Raw genomic sequence first — 9325 nt, forward strand, 5'->3', positions numbered from 1 at the left:
CACCTTGCTAATTACTACGAGGAAGGATCCTTAGGATTATTTGCGTGGAATAGTATTATAAGTTGAACTTCACAAACTTCGAAGGGTTCCAGCAGCTAAAATATTCTATATATTTGGAAGTGGGTATATATATTTTTATTTTATTAATATGTGAAGTTTAATTTATTAAAAAACAATTTAAGTTTTATAATATTACTATAAGGGATAATGTTCTTCGCACATCGATTATTAAATAGAAGAACTTGTTCAATATACGTGAGCATGCAGTGTTCTATATTTCCGGTGATACGCGGGTTTGCTGGTCTTGTCGGTCAAGATATTGACATTTAAGGTTGCGTTTGAGCAGTAATGTACGTATTTTTAAATATTTTATAAATAATAATAATAAAATAATAAATAATAATGAGATATTCTTAAAATATATATCTGATAATATCTGAGTACTCAAATATATATATATATATATATATATATATAAGCATCAAGAAATACAAAATAATAAATAATAAATAAACTTACAGGCTTTTTCTAGATTTTAAATATTACGCATGCAGCCACCTTCTTTTCGAAACGAAGTTATAAAATAGGTCGTGTTTATCATTACTCTTTATAAAAAGACTCATGTGTGTGACCAATTGGCATACATGCACGTTAACCTCCTTCACCTACTCCTTTTGAAACAAGCTCTCTTTTCCGAAACACAAAGTTATAGTGATCAAAGCAAACCAATGTAGATAGAAGACTAATGGGCGCAGCAACTAATATAAATTAAGGGAAAAAGAGTGACCATGGACGGAGTCATAGTGAAAGCAGCCATATATATAATTAAAAGTCAACTCTAGTTAGCAACCATTTTTCTTTCTTCACGGCCTACGCCCCACTTACTAAGAGATCAGCTGGCATTTTTTTTATTTTTTTATTTCTTGATTAAAAAATGTTTTTTAATAGTGATGTGATTTTTTTTATTTTTTTAAATATTTAAAAAATATATGTAAGAAATGAAAAAAAAAAAATCACATATCAATTAAATACTTTAGCGGACACTACAAGAAATTTGACTTTTAGGAACGAAATTTGTTAGGGACTTTCGTCCCTAAAAGTCATTTTTGGAGACGAAATTTCCAAAAATTCTTGAGCTACTAAATTCATTCGAACTGAAAAATATCCATTCGAATAAGATATTTTGTGACGAACAAAATCGTCTCAAAAAATGAAAACCGTTTGAACGGAATAAAATAGATTCGAACATGGAATTAATGTCCGTTCGAACAGTATATACTATGTTCAAATAATAATATTGGCGGGAAATTAATTTATTTTTCCCGGGGTAAGTTAACAATCATTCGAACTTAAATTTCTTTGTTCGAACGGATAGAGATTCAATTAATTTTTTTATTAGTATGGATTTGTGCATATATTTTTCCATTAAAGTAATAAATATTTTTTCCATTAATTTGTTATCATTTTCAAAATATAAAATTTTTTATATATTATATATTATGATTTGCGGAGAGTTAAAACATTTATAAATTTATAAATTACTTTTATGTAATTAACTTCAAAACTTTATAATGATTTATTTTATGTTAAATTTATATAAATATAACTTTAAAGATAGTGTCATTTTTTATATTATCATGAACGGCAAGTGAAATGGAAAAAATAAACAAAGTAGTAAACACAAGAAATAAAAACCATACATTAATTACATCTCAAATATATAATATTCAATACAACATAAAAAAGTAAAATAATAACTAAAACGGTCATAATTATTGATTCCTTAGTATATCAACATCCTCTTGCAACATTTTAATAGATCCTTCCAGATCCCTAAGCTTCTCCATGATAGGCTCAACAAACTCCACAAATAGAGCTCGTACCTGATCCAAAGTAGGCCCAGGAGGCTGTCTCTCAACAGCGGCAGTACTACTAGAAGCTGGATCTGTGGGAGGATCACTAGGCTGCTCTGGTGCAGTCTTCCGCAAGTGCCTCTTGCTCTTGCTGAATGTGATCTTGTTAAGGGGCCCCATCTGTGGCGACCTCCGCTCAGTGGCTGACATTGTAACCCCCGATCGGAGTAGGAGGTTAGATATCAGCAATGCAAATGGTAGACTACCTCCACTGGAAAAGCGTGACTTCGATCGAATGCGGAGGAATAAATACAATGCCAGATCAACGGGATCCCCCCGTGCTATCGGCAGCAAAATTCTGGCTCGATCAATACTGAAATCAGTCTTATGTTTTTTCGGATCGATGTTATAGCCAACAATCAAATTAAGCATTCTAAAAAATCCTATACAATCAGCCTGTCGGAACACCTTGCTCCCATCATATGGAGGAGCTGATGGGTCTCGCACTAGCTGACACGCCTGATCTTCTGTGAGACCATCATCAGGTAGATCCTCATCCTCACTACCATCCGAAGTAGCATCTGAATCTACATTCGGGGCTAGCGTGGAGGATGCGGCCGGTGTGTCGGAATCAGATGGGGCAACCGTTGGTCCCCGTGTAGCCGTTACAGGATATGTTTCGGCTATACGGGGAATGTCAAGGAACTTGGCAATAATGCGGGGAGAGAAATTAATACTCACTCCCCGGACTGATATGGTGTAGAACAAAGCATCAGCGCTAAGTTCTCCTATGGCACGGTAGAACTCACCGACCATCTCTGGATATGCAGTCCCCCGTTGCTCACAGATCGGTATCCATCCCCACTCGGTAAAGATGAACTGTATGCTCTGTCCCTCCCATGAAAGATCGGAGAAGTCAGAAAAAATGACTTCACGCTTGACAAGTGTAGGCCTCGTCTCCGGAGCATGAGCTGCTGATCCACTACTTTGGCTGGGCTGATCTCTCGCACGTTTTCTTCCGCTGGATGCCATTGATATACTGTTTAACCATAATGAAAGTAAGAATATAATTAACCATAATATTTAAATTATATTATTGAAGAATTATAGTATATTGAACTGAATTGAAATAATTCGTTCAAACAGAACATAGTCTGTTCGAAGTAGAAAACTCTATTCGAATGGACTGTTATGTTCATTCGATTAGAGTTTCTTTGTTCATTCGAACGGATTTATTTTGTTCAAACAGAAATAATGCTGTTTGCCAACTAAGAGTTCGAATGGACTAGAGTTTGTTAGAACGGAAGAAGCCAAGTAGCCATGGCTGAGTCGACTCAGCCCCGAACTGAAAAACTTCCTATCTAGATGTTATCCTTTGTTTTAATCGGTAGAAATGATTAAGGAGTGAAGCCCAATCATTTCTACCGATTATTTCGATGTTATTTCCATGGAATACACCAAAATGGTTGGATTTCGGATTCGAAATCCATACCCCCAAACACATCCCATTCGTGCAAAAAACAAAACAATAGAGGTGGAGAGTTTACCCATACCTCTTAGAAGTTCAAATGTGGGGTTCCTACGGTGATTGAGTGGTGGTTTTCGCGGTGGAGTTAAGGGGAGAACTCGGAGGCTCTCGGTGGTTGCTGGTTCGAATGAGAGAGTTTGTTTCATTGTATTCAAACTGGGTCTATAATGACCGTGGTGTCTCGTTCGAACTGAATAAATATCTGTTCGAATGGTTTTTATATTAATATATTTATAATTATATTACTAATAATAATAATATTACAAAGTACAAAAGTATAAAAATGAAACTAATAATAGTATTATAATACTTTTAATTAATATATTTAGTATATTATTTTTAAATATATTTTTTCTATTATACTAAGTACATACAACATTAACATTGGATTCATCATTTTCATCTTCAAAATTTGATGAAAAGTACATATTTTCCATAAACTCAAAACCTCCCTATCCATAACCCCATATTGAATTAGCCATTGGATTCATCAAAATAATAATATAATATGGTTTTTTTAATAATAATATTTTTAATTTATTTTTTTCATATTTTACAATTATACTAACTATATGTTAATTAATAATTTAATTTGATATTTAAATTATTTTTTCTCAACTTAAATATATTGTGGCTCAAAATTGGGAAACAATAAATTTAGTAAATAAATGTAGATATAGTGGATATTAGCTATATAGCAATTGAAGATGAATTGGAATGCACAATTCATCAAAGTTTCATCATTTAATATTTGGTGAATCCAATGCAGTGATTTTAAACATGAATTCATCAAATTTTGAAGACTGAACTCATTTGACGAGTCCAATGCCAATACTCTAAGTACTTAGTATATTTGATGAATGAGAGAGTTTGTTTCATTGTATTCGAACTGGGTCTATAATGACCGTGGTGTCTCGTTCGAACTGAATAAATATCCGTTCGAATGGTTTTTATATTAATATATTTATAATTATATTACTAATAATAATAATATTACAAAGTACAAAAGTATAAAAATGAAACTAATAATAGTATTATAATACTTTTAATTAATATATTTAGTATATTATTTTTAAATATATTTTTTCTATTATACTAAGTACATACTAAGAGCATTAACATTGGATTCATCATTTTCATCTTCAAAATTTGATGAAAAGTACATATTTTCCATAAACTCAAAACCTTCCTATCCATAACCCCATATTGAATTAGCCATTGGATTCATCAAAATAATAATATAATATGGTTGTTTTAGTAATAATATTTTTAATTTATTTTTTTCATATTTTACAATTATACTAACTATATGTTAATTAATAATTTAATTTGATACTTAAATTATTGTTTCTCAACTTAAATATATTGTGGCTCAAAATTGGGAAACAATAAATTTAGTAAATAAATGTAGATATAGTGGATATTAGCTATATATTATCAATTATAATATAAAATAGTTGGTAAAATATATAGTTATTATATAGTATATAATATTAAAATATTTTGTGATTGGTTCGAACCCAATAACATCCCGTTCGAACGATGTTATCTCGTGGAATGTGTTTGGAGGGAAATTTCTCGTCAAATACTCTGAATGTTAGTTTATTCGAACGTCAAAATTCTTCATTCGAACGCGTTGGTCGAACAATGTTATGAAAATACTCTTTGAGCTGGTCTACATTTGAAGAATATGCCAATGAATATTCTGATTTGTTAGTTCAAACAACAAAATGACACGTTCGAACGTGAAATAACTCGCGGCAGATTTGGCGCCTATTCGAAATTTTCGTGTTCGAATGGGTAAATTTTCAGTTCGAGCGGGACTTCACAGATTCATATACCTGAACTTGCAGTTCATTTTCACAGTTGATGAATGTTTAATAGGAGGTAGAGCACAACTTTGTGATTTTGTGTGTGAGAGTGTTGTGGAGAGAGAGATACTCACAGACTTAGTGAGAAAAGGGATTCTTGAGAGAGAGCGGAGAGGTTTGAACAAAATGTATGTTTTTTTTTTCTATGCTTTTTGTATTTCGAGTTTCATTAATGTTAGTTTATTGCAGATGATTTAGGTTTTCTCATAAGTGTTTCCTGCTTATGTAGATATTGTGGATTAATACTTTTGTTTGGATTGCTTAAATTCAAAGTAATATTTAAAATTTTTAGATTTTTGATAATTTATAGTTTTTAATTAATTATGTTAAGATGCATGCTGTATATTTGTGTTTGTGCAATCCCATTTAAAATGGGCATTCTGGCAATATACATCTTATGAGATTGTGATTGTGAAAATTGTGTTTTGTGGCAAATGTTTTCTCTGTTTCGTGTCTGGAGTCTGGGTTTGTCCCGTTCAAACGATATAACGTTAGTTCGAACGGGATCCTGTGGGAGTTCAAACAGAATCCTAATATAACAAAAATTATAAAATTATAAGATATAAAAATATAGATTAATATAATATAATTACAAAATATTATGCACTAAAATTAAATTAGAAACTTAAAATAATATATATTAACATAGCAATTGTTAATAGTTAACAAAACATAGCATCCCATAGGCGCACTAGGGGGCTACGATCTATGTTCGGGAGAGTTTGAAAGAGCTTGATGGTATGTCTTGAATAACTGCGCATAGATTGATCAGTATTTAAGGTTAGTGATGATTCTCTAAATCACTATTATCTTTAAGTTTATGTATAATAATATAATATAACTTTATACAAATTTAACTTTCACATGAACATGCACAGCGAACATATACAACTACTTCGCTCGAATGGTGTAACTGATGTAGAAAAGATGCATGAAGAGGAATTTGCATCGTGGTTTGAACATACGGTATTACTGTTAATCCCCATTTTATAATACAAATTTCATACCACTAAACTCTACTTTTTTTGTATATATATTTATTGATATAGGTTGTATTGAAATATGGTGAAAATTCATCAGAAATCTCACCAGAACTGTATGCTCTAGCATGTGGTCCGTCCAGGTGAGCCATCCAGTACTCAGGATGTTTGGTGCGTAGATATAGATTTCACACAACTGATAGAGAAAGATATAGGAAAACTCAAAATTGTGGAGTCGTAGTTAAAGGAAGCCATGGAGATGATAACATTGACTTCTACGGAATTGTGGAAAATATCATAGCGTTAAAGTATGTGGGGGGATATATGGTCTGGTTGTTTAAATGTAATTGGTGGGATGTCTTAAATCCTAGATTGGGAGTGTGTAATGATGATTATTTTGTGAGTGTCAATATATCTCGCACATGGTATGAGGACAATCATTTCGTTCTCGCTTGCCAATCGAATCAAGTTTTTTATTTAGATGATCCAGAGTACGGAAACCCATGGCGGGTAGTGGAGAAGTTTGCACCAAGAAATGTATATGATTACATTCCAGAGACAGACGAACCACATGAAGAAGTTGATAGTCCAGCAAATGAAGAAACATATCAAGAAAGTGAAGTAGGCATCAATCTATTTGTTGATTTAAGCCAATATAATATGGTTCCATTGCGTAGAGAAGATATTCAACCTGAAGTAATTGAGGGTGAAATATCAGAAGAAGATGAATCAACTGAAGTGTCTAATGAGAATGAGGGCGACTGGTCCAACAAAACGGATAGTGAATGAATTTCAAACATTAATTTCTGTAAGTAATATTAACATATAAATATTTTTAACGTTTGTTTGAATAATAATTTGATACAATTTCAAATAGATATGCCTCCCAAATGCAAAGCAACATGTGTGCCATTCCCATCCATTATTGACTCCCCGTGTGGTTCACCTGTCATCAATAGTGAGCCAACATCACCAGGCCCAGAACAAGGTATTTTATCAAATTAGATATCATATTTTATGTTCAATTTAAGCAATATATCTATAAAATAAATTAATTTAATTAAAAAGTTATGCTTTAATTGCTGTATATATAGTTGTTGTAAGCAAGCGTCGATGTAGAGGCACTACAAGGGGTGTCTGCATAGAGAAAGTAAGAAAAGTTGGAAAAATCAAGGTTGATATTCCTGATGATCACACCGGTGGCTTCGGAGATTTAGCAGCATGGCTTGCTTCTTATGTTGGTACACTTACTCGCACGTATGCACCGATTGCTACATTCTCGTGGTCTAAAGTTCCCCAAGATGTGAAAGACCACATAAAAAACCGTTGTTTGGTAATAACCTACATCTCAAGCAACTAAGTATACAACATGTTACTTTCAAGTTACTTTGTATTTATAGTAATTGTTTATAATTTTCCAAATAATGAGTTTGAGCTTAATTTTGGCCGAAGAGAGGATCGATTAACAGTTGAGGAATTGATGTCGAATGCATTGCGGAGGTACAAAGGTTGATGCCATGCATATTATAAGAAGTTCAGTACTACAATAGAAGCGCGCCGAAAGCCATTCCAAAATATTTCACCAAACGAATGGGAGAAAATTTGTGATATGTTTGAAGATCCTGCTTATCAGGTAATATCGCTGTTGTCTTTTTTTAATAATATATTAAACATATATTAAACATATAGACTAATATTTTTTTCTTTAAGCAACAGAGTACTGTGAACAAAGCAAATAGATCAAATTTAAAGATAAATCATGTAGGTTCTCGATCTTTTCATCTTTTGTCTAAGAAAATGGTAAGTTATTTTAGTGCCCGTTAAATATTAATATATAATACACATTTTTTGATTTAAATTCTAATATAGATTTTCCTTTTACAGAAAGAAGAAAGTCTCGCTGACTATGATTTGACCCAATTGTATGCTAAAACACATAAAAATCGTGATGGTGTTTGGGCCAATCCTGAAGCATAGGCAAATTATGTAAGCTTAAGTTTTTTTAATTTCATTGTCACATAATATTTTTGTTACTTATACTAACTTTAATGTTTTTGTTTTTGTAGGACAAGATGATATCTCTTAAGGAAACTGCTGCGGATCCATCTGATGCATCATCTGTCAACGATGCTCAGATCCTTTCTCAAGTTCTTGGATCACGTTCTGGATATTTGAGGGGTTTAGGAGGTTGCGTAAAACCATCCTCATCATCATCATCAGCCTATTCTCTAGCCAAATCGAATGATGACAAGACTAAGGAATTGGAGGAAGCAGCACTTGAGATAGAACGATTGAGGTCCGAGAAAAAAGAGCTGCTGACTCGATTAGATCAAGCAGCGGATTTGGAGGCGAGATTAGAAGAGAGGATGCAGTTGAATAACCAAAAAATATTTGAACAATTCCAGTCAATGATGTCCTAAAACTCTATGCCATCATCATAGTCTTCAAATTTATCTTTTCTTTAATTGCATTTATATTATGAAGTTTGCACTACTTTGAACAATTGATGTTTGAATTACAATGTGTAATATTAGTATGGTATTTTTAATTAAATTGTGATCTGTATGATTAATACAGTTCGAACGGTAAATTACCATTAACACATTCAAACCAAAACTGACTCATTCGAACAAAAATAACCCATTCGAACGACAAACGATATATACAGACGTTCGAACAATAAATTATTTATTCGAACAACATTTATGTGCAAAAACCGTTCGAACGGATATAATTTTTGAAATTAAAATTTCCGTTCGAACAGACATAATTTTTGTTCGAACACAAGTCGTTTGAAAAATTTATTAGTTTGAACGCATAAAAACTGTTCGAACACCCAATTCGTTCGAACAGAATGAAATATGGACATTAGTTCGAATGAATATTTCATATTGTTCGAATGGACGGATCCGTTGACGGATAAATATTCCATTCGAACAATATATTGAGACGAAATCGGGTCGTCTCAAAAAATATTATCCATTTGAACGGTTTTGACTGGATCAGCCAAATTTCATCTCTTAAAATGATTTTTTGAGACAAAATTTGATTTTCGTCTCCAAAAACTTTTTGAGATGGTCTTTACTAGACAAA

The sequence above is a fragment of the Juglans regia genome, chromosome 15, assembly GCF_001411555.2.
Source record: "Juglans regia cultivar Chandler chromosome 15, Walnut 2.0, whole genome shotgun sequence".
Taxonomy (NCBI): domain Eukaryota; kingdom Viridiplantae; phylum Streptophyta; class Magnoliopsida; order Fagales; family Juglandaceae; genus Juglans; species Juglans regia.